General features: G+C 43.1%; 1 long non-coding RNA gene across 1 annotated transcript; it reads left to right on the top strand.

Annotated features, from left to right (window-relative positions):
* The first annotated feature begins 3,572 nt into the window (after positions 1 to 3,572).
* On the top strand, positions 3,573 to 8,633 carry LOC308578341. Its single transcript, XR_014003886.1, has 3 exons — positions 3,573 to 3,765; positions 7,627 to 7,767; positions 8,533 to 8,633. It is a non-coding gene; the product is annotated as an uncharacterized lncRNA (long non-coding RNA).
* The last annotated feature ends 240 nt before the right edge of the window (positions 8,634 to 8,873 follow it).

Here is an 8,873-nt window from a genome sequence, read left to right on the forward strand (position 1 = left end):
CCCCGCACCCACCGCAGACCCCTTCCTATGCCACTGGTAGCTAGGCGAGGCGGGGGGCACTGGGCGCCACACCTCGGTGCCTGCAGCGTGCCTGAGCCATGCGTCTGCGGGCGAACTGCCCGCAAGCTCCGCTCTGGCCTCTGCCCACCGCCTCAGCCTCCCTACAGCTGAGGGGGAGGCTGCAGCGAGGCTCCACGCAGCGCGCCCTGCCATGGCTCGCCCCCATGGCACTCGCCCCTGGCTGCAGGACGCGCGCGCCGCCCCGGGCCCCTGAGCGGCTAGCTGCGCCGCTGCGCTGAGCGCAAGGAATACGTCCTCTCCGAGTTCGGCGTCCTCTTCGTGGGCAGCGCGAACCGCATCTCCAGCTTCGGGTGGAACTTTGGCCAGGTAGGGGGAAGCCTTTGGGCGGGGGGGGGGCTGGAGACCGGGGTGGGGAGGGGTTAGGAGAGACGCTACCGGCCCCGTCCAGAAATGCCCAGAGCAACTGGAGCTCAGCTACACGCACACATGCGCCCTCCAAATCCCGTTTCCCACCCCTTTCTCAAAAGAAGAGAGAAAAAATGGGTCCTGGGTGTGAAACCAAAGGACCTTTCCAGCTCCTCCTCAATTCCAGGTGTGGATGGCAATGCCTCGTGTCTCCTCCCCCGCGACCAGAGCACACTTCCTAGGCTGGTTGGACGGTCCCTGGGGGTCTTCGGGTTGCCACATTTTGAAGAGCAAAAAACAGGACACATTTGTCGACTTCTGCTTTTAGCTATGGATCAGTGGCCTAGCGTGGGGGGTGCAGGGGGGGCCGGCCACACTGGGCGCAACATCTGGGGGTTAGTGTTAGGGGGCGCAAATCCACGGGTTAGGGGGCGCAAATTACTTGCATTGTCCCGGGTGCTGACAACCCACGCTACGCCACTGCGGCCCTGAACGAGCAGGAGAAGGAGCTCAAGTGACGCTGCGCGCTGACGTCACGGGGCTGTAATGGTGGTGTGCCTCGAGATTTTTTTCATCAAACAAGTGTGCCTTTGCCCAAAAAAGGTTGGGAAACACTGGATTAGATAGATGATAGATAGTTAGATTAGATTAGATTAGATTAGATTAGATTAGATTAGATTAGATAGATAGATTAGGTAGGTAGATTAGATAGATACATATATAAGAAAGGTTGGTAGATGGATAGATAGATTAGTTAGATTGATTGATTGAGTAGGTAGATAGATTCAGGCATGGCCAAACCTGGCCCTCCAGCTGTTTTGGGACTACAACTCACATTGTCCCTGACCACTGGTCCTGTTAGGTAGGGATGATGGGGGTTGGAGGGCCAAGTTGGGCCACACCTGGATTAGATGGTAGGTAGGTAGATAGATTTGATAGATAGGGTAGGTAGATAGATAGATAGATAGATAGATAGATAGATAGATAGATAGATAAGATAGGTAGGCAAGTAGATAGATAATAAGATAAAGTCGGTAGATCGATAAGGTAGGAAGGTAGGTAGGAGGCAGCCTAGGTCAAAGTTGACCCACTTATTTAAAAGTAACCATGCTGTTATACAGTGGTACCTCTGGATGCGAACGGGATCCGTTCCGGGGCCCCGTTCGCATCCTGAAGCGAACATGCTCGGGTCACAATTTGCTGCTTCCGTAGATGCGTGTGGCATCATTTTGAGTGTCTGCACGTGCGCAAGCTGCAGAACCCGGAAGTAACGCGCTCTGTTACTTCTAGGTCGCCACGGAGCACAACCCGAAAATGCTTAACCCGCAGCTACTTCAACCTGAGGTATGACTGTATTAGTAACAAAAATCTATTATCTTAAATATTTTCAGGCGGTGACCCTGGACCCCAACTTCCTGGATGCTTACATTAATCTGGGGAGCGTCTTGAAGGAGGCGCGTATATTTGACAGGTAAGCAAATAGGCATAGAGCTTATATTCTCTTTTTTATATAAATGTTTTTTATTGGTTTTGCGTATAATCACATTACGTCTTATATTCTCAGTTTAGTGGTTGCACCCATACCCAAACTAACTCCCATTGTTGCCTAGAGGGTTGATTTTATTTAAAGCAAATTGATTTAAATCCCAAATCCATAAGACTTGATTTAAATCCCCCTTTTACCGGAAGGTTCAGCCTTGCTGGCATCCTCTTAATATTGACAAACGGAGGCAGGTTTCCTTTTTGGAATCCTAACTTCAGAGTCTTTTCTACAGTTATATCAAAATGATTTGGTTCTGCTATATACAGCCCGATTGTGACGAAATGATGGTGAGTTTTAATAAGTGAACACTTTTTATTTGAACAACTTTTCTGCTGCACTTGATTGGAAGGAGAAAAGAAACATTTCCTTCATAACAATTTAAGCAATTTATTTCACTAAAACAGTAACATGGTAGCATATGTATCCATGTTGCTTAACTGATGTGCTGAAACATTTTTTCCCCAAGAAAAACTTGGACTGAGTTTTCGCACACATGAAAAACTTAAAACAAATAATTCTTCCCCGAATTATTTATTTATTTATTTATTTCTACCCCGCTCTCACTGGCCAGGGCCGGGCTCAGGGCGGCTAACACCAAATATAAATTACAATAAAATAGAATAGAAAAAAACCCCAGTTAATTAAAATACAGCTTAAAATGCAGCCTCATCAAGACTACAAAGGGAGGAAACATCAGCTATTCACCCAAGCCAGCTATCCATGCTGGTGCTACATGGGCCAGCAAAAAAGCCACGGGAAAATTTATATACCAAATCCCATATAGGGTGTCAGAGTGAGTCTAAGCATAGAGCGAGTTAAAATAATCAAGCCTGGAGGTGACCATCGCATGGATCACTGGCCAGATCAGGGCGAGAAAGGTAAGGAACCAATTCCTTAATACGGCGGAGGTGGAAAAATGCCACCTTTGCTGTGGCTGCAACCTGTGCCTCCATGGAAAGAGAGGCATCGAAGGTTACACCCAAGCTCTTGACAGAAGGCTCTGGCACTAATTGCGCCCCCACAAGAGATGGGAGTTGGCCCCCCAACCCCATGTTGTCCTGACCCAGCCAGAGGACCTCTGTCTTCGAAGGATTTAACTTCAACTGGCTCCCACGCAGCCACCCAGCCACGGCTTCCAAGCATCTGGTCAGTGTGTCTGGGGCCGAGTCCATTGACAGATAAAGTTGGGTGTCATCAGCATATTGACGACAACTCAGCCCTAAACTCCGGACAATCTGGGCAAGGGGGCGCATAAAGATATTGAAAAGCATCTGGGAAAGGATTGTGCCCTGCGGCACTCCACACAACAAGGAGTGCCGCAGCGACAACTCCCTCCCTAGCGCCACCCTCTGTCCCCGACCTGAGATAAAGGAGCACAGCCATTGTCTGACTGTGCCCTGAATCCCCACGTTGGCAAGGCGGTGGTCCAAAAGTTTGTGATCGACCATGTCAAAGGCCGCTAACAAATCTAAAAGAATCAGCAGTCCCGGCCCGCCTCGATCCTCTTAATCGTCCTCCCAAAGCATTTTATTTTTTAAAAAACAGATTTTTATCCACCCTGGTGACAATGAAACTGAACCAGTCCTTGATCTCATTTCAGAGCCGTTGCAGCCTACCTACGGGCCCTGAGCCTGAGTCCCAACCACGCTGTTGTCCACGGCAACCTGGCATGTGTGTATTACGAACAGGGGCTGATCGATCTGGCAATCGATACCTACAAGAGGGCCATTGAGCTCCAGCCCCACTTCCCTGACGCCTACTGCAACCTGGCCAACGCGCTGAAAGAGAAAGGCAGCGTAAGAAACTGGTCCCTTTTGCCTTGGGGTGGGGGGAACATCTATATAAAAGATGTTTTATAGATGGTACTTAACACCTGCCAAAATAGCTAAAATGTATAAAACAAAAAAACTGTGCTGGAGGTGCAGTAAAGAAGAAGGGACACTTATACATTTCTGGTGGGCCTGTGAAAAAAAAATACAGAAACTTTCCTATTAGGCAGTGGTGTCCAAACTTTTTTCAAAGAGGGCCAGATTTGATGAAGTGAAGGGCCATAAGGGCCGACCAAAGTTGTTTACTTTTTTTAAGGATTGAAGTTGTTGAGCTCTTTTCTTAGGGTTTAAATTGTTGAACTTTTTTTAGGATTGAAGTTGTTTAGCTTTTTCTTAGGCTTTTACCCCATGCTGAATTGGCCAGATTAACAGAGACAATTAGGGCACAACCCAGACAAGAATTCCAAAAGGAATGGGGAAAATGCAGAGAATACTTTACCAAACAGTGCCCCAAAATATACACTTGGACTTGTTTCAATTAATTTCTACAGGAGACTTTGTGGTTTAAGTCATAATTAGGAAAAATTGTAATAATCCCATACAAAAGAAATAGTATACAAGAGGTAAATAAGGCGGCCATTTAACAGAATAAAGTCTTTTATTTTTATGTTATGTTTTCTTTGTGTAAGGGGATAGGAGTTTAATTTTGATAATTAGTCAATGGTGGTGGGTCTGTTTGTATGTATGAGTTGTTGTGGACTATGTTATAAATAAAATAAAAATTAAAAAAAGAAAATGAAACCGGTCCCTTTTGCTTTCTGTATGTCAGAGGGTTTGCTGAAAAAAGCCTTCCGGATGATGGTGACCTCGAAATTGGGCTCTTTGGGGGGGGGGGATTTGGGGTACAGAACCTAGAAGAAGTCCTCTTTTATTTTTTCCTTTGTCATATCGTCACATACAACTTTGCTCATACCAAGCGTCGACTCCCCTCCCCCCTCCCCCGCTCCCACTCCCTGGCTTTCTTAAGCAGTCACGATCCTCTTAGCATTTCTATATCACCCTTTAAAAATTGTCCAGTAGCACCTGATGATGATAATAATAATAATAATAATAATAATAATAATAATAATAATAATAATAATAATAATAATAATAATTTATACCCCGCCTATCTGGCTGGGTTTCCCCAGCCACTCTTGGCGACAAAATATTAAAATACAATAGTCCGTCAAACATTAAAAGCTTCCCTAAACAGGGCTTGCTAAACTTGGCTTCTTCTTGGTATAATTTTTTGTATGCAGGTCCACTTCTTCAGATACAAAAGCTTCTACCAAGACCAAACTGAGTTGGTCTGCAATGTGCTACTGGACAATTTATATATTTTTTATATATTTCAATTGCGTTAGACCACCACAGCTGCCTACCTGAACATATATCGCCCTATTTACCTTCTTACTCTACTTAAAACAATTTACTTTAGCATTTGTAAATCACTTTCAAAAATTATCATGACAAAATATTTTAAATCAAACCAGCAAACATTCTCAGATGTTCTTTCACATCTTTTATAAATTTACTCCAGTCCTTTTCAAACAGTTTGTCGCGCCGATTTCGGATTTTCACTGCCAGCTTTGCCAGTTCTGCATATTCAATTGTTTTTGTCTGCCATTCTTCCAAAATTGGAAGTTCCTGCCGCTTGCATTTCTGGGCTAAAAATGTCCTTACAGCTATGGTAGCATACATAAGTCTACTTTTGGAATTTCTTCTCCCACAATACCCAATAGAATAGCCTCTGGTTTTTTTAATAACAGTATATTTAAAGATCTTTTTCAATTCTTTGTAAATCATATCCCAGTAGACTTTGACTTTAGTGCACATCCACCACCTATGGACGAAATTCCCTTCCTTCTCCTTGCACTTCTAGCGTTGTGGCATCTGAATATAGACTGCATTTTTAATCAAGGCATATATTGGCTTATATCTTGATCAGGTTCCTAAATTAAATGGGCTTAGATTTTCAAATGTTTCATGCCAGCTGTTTAGAGAACCTTGGCAATGTTTTCCTCCTAGACAAGGGGCCCCTTGATTTATAGCAGAAAACAATTCTCAAAGTCGTAAAAAGGGAATTACAGGTTAAGAACAAGGTTACATAGACCAAACATAATTAGGAATGGGTAAATAGTAAAATAAAACCGTTAAACTTGAGCCACAGGACAAAAGGCCAAGAGCACATGGAAAACAAAGCAACTGGCTGGAGAAGGGGGGGAGTGTAAACAGGGGAAGAGGCTTTTTTCCTATTTTATTTTGAGGCTGTAAACTGTTCCTTCCTTTTTACTTTGAGGAAGTTTATCCTTCTAAAAAGCTATCTATGATAATGTATGAAATATGCTGGCTTAAATGTAATTATGCAAAAGATTTAAGAAATGCTAGATTCTTATTTCATATAGTTGTAAGAGTTGTATTTATCCTGAAATTAAGTCAGCCACCAGCCTAGCCCCCTGCCAGACAGGAGACGCCAATCGAGCACTCATGACAAATGGCTGTCAGGCCTTTGTTTAAAGACCTCCAAAAGGAGATATTTCATTGATGATGCATGAGAATATGAACCCAAGGTCTCTGACATCTGTTCAAGATAAAAATTTAAAATTATTAACCATCTGTTTTGGAGGGCAAGGAAGGCAAGAGGTGAGCTGGTAATTAAGATTCCTTGTTGAGACACATGTAAGATATATTACTACTTATTTGTCATTTATAGATGTAACAATATATAGCTCTTTGTGTTCCATATAAGGACATATAAGGACATATAAGGACAGGAGGATATGGGTGTATCTTTTAGAATTGGTTATAGCAATCAGCCAATAGGAAATTCAACCAGGCTGATTGAACAGAGGCAGCCACAGGAGGAGCAAAGGGGGCTGGATTAAGGGAATATAAGTGCTGGCCATAATGGCAGGAGGCCAGGCCAGAGCTTGGTAACCATATACCACTGTGCCTCTCATTTATTTGTCTGACAAATAAATTATTATTTTAATTTCTCTGTTGCTGCGTTGAATATTTCATTCCAGCTAAGCGTTAACCACAAGCAGGGTGCTACAGCGTGCCTTATCTTGAGTTATATATATTTTAGCAAGTTTAGTCGGCGTCAAATACCACCTATACGTCACCTTCGTTAAATTTTTAATTAGTGCTGTACATTCAATAAATTGTTTTAAATTTTCCCAATGTTCTTTTAGACCAGGCATGTCCAAAGTCCAGTTCAGGGGCCTAATCTGGCCCTCTGGTCGATTTAATCCGGCCCTCGTGGCGGTTTATTTACTAGGGCAAAACTTCCCCCCAAAAAGCTCAAGAACTTTAATCCTAAAAAAAGGTCAGCACCTCTGGGGTCAAATCCTTAAAAAAGGCTCAACAATTGTGGGGTTTTACTGTTAATATGCTTCTTCTTAATTGCATTTCACTATTAATATACTTCTTAATTGTATTTCAGTTCAACAATGACTTTGATAAAATACATCTTTTGTGACGTGCAGAAGGCTTGAGTTACCTATGAGGTGCAACAGTTACCATATAGCATATATTCAATATAAAAAACAGCAACAATTGGTTGTTGACAAAGGACAGCTGGCATATATATATAAAAGATATTAACTGATATGCATGCCATTCCAGATATAGCTATATAATCTCTACTGTTGGTAAGAGAAGAACTTTGGAGCAGGCATTTTCAAAAAAAGAGTTTTTTATGAACCGCTCTAATACCAAGTTACCGTCAGGAGCTGAGGGGCCGTATCAAACCTCAATCCAGCCATCACATCACAGAGCAGCCTTTTGGGCTCCTGTGAAAGACATACTAATATTCGTGTAAAAACTCTGTTTTGTGTTTCGAAGGTTGCCGAAGCCGAGGAATGCTACAATACAGCTCTCCGTTTATGTCCGACTCACGCGGATTCTCTTAATAACCTGGCGAACATCAAGCGAGAACAAGGGAATATCGAGGAGGCTGTCCGCCTCTACCGGAAAGCTCTTGAGGTACGTGCGTGGAGAATTACAACAATTAAATTGACATATAAGGGTTAGGCATGCATACCCTGGACTCCTAGTCTGGGTCTTTTTAAAAATCGCCGATCAAATTTTTCTTGATCAATAACGGAAATAATGGTGAAGAAGTGAAAGTGAAGTAGCATTTTGAGGCTCGACAAAGCATGGTCCGATAAGTCCCTTTTGGAAGGAAGAGGGTCTGTCCCCCTTTTTATATTCCTAGGCCTCCTGGAATGACCAAAAATCTGCTTTTTCATCAGAAGAACAATGCAAGGTGTTAAGGAACGGTACAGAAATTGAAATAAAAGCTGGGCACATGCTGTTCTCTGTGTCGGCTGAGCTTGATCCCCTGACAGTCTTATTTTCTAACAGTATTTCCTATGCGTACGAAAAAGGCAGTTCATAGGCCCATTATTATTATTATTATTATTATTATTATTATTATTATTATTATTATTATCATTACCACAAATCATTCCAAACGGTGATTTATTTTGCAGCCAGCCCCTGCCACATTTGAGCATCAAAGAGGGGCTCTTTAAAATACGGCATTGGTCATTTGACAGTCTGATCTCCCAACAGTATTTCCTATGCATGCTAAAAAGGCAGTCCATAGGTTCCTCCTCCTCCTTAATTTTTGCAAGTCAATCCAAATGAGGATTTATTTCACGCCCACAACCTTTGAGCCTCAAAGAGCGGCCTCCGTCTCTTTAGAATGCTTCTCAGGGAAACTAAGAGTGAGCTTCTTCCCCGCAGGTCTTCCCGGAGTTTGCAGCTGCGCATTCAAATTTAGCCAGTGTTTTGCAACAGCAGGGGAAGCTCCAGGAGGCCCTCATGCACTACAAGGAGGCCATCAGGTGAGCTTCCAAAGCCATGGGGAAAATAGATTGAAAGAGCTCCTCCTTACTGTATTTTAATCTTTTGCTGGAAGCCGCCCAGAGTGGCTGGGTATAAATAATAAATTATTGTTGCTGTTGTTAATAATTATTATTACTCCTCATGCGCTGGTCTGGTGCCTGTGGGAAAGCTCTCCTCTTGTGGATAAAGCACTTTCTCTTTTTCTTTTAGGTTTTTTATTTTTTATTTTTATTTTTATT

The sequence above is a fragment of the Podarcis bocagei genome, assembly GCF_964188305.1.
Source record: "Podarcis bocagei genome assembly, chromosome: W".
Lineage (NCBI taxonomy): Eukaryota > Metazoa > Chordata > Lepidosauria > Squamata > Lacertidae > Podarcis > Podarcis bocagei.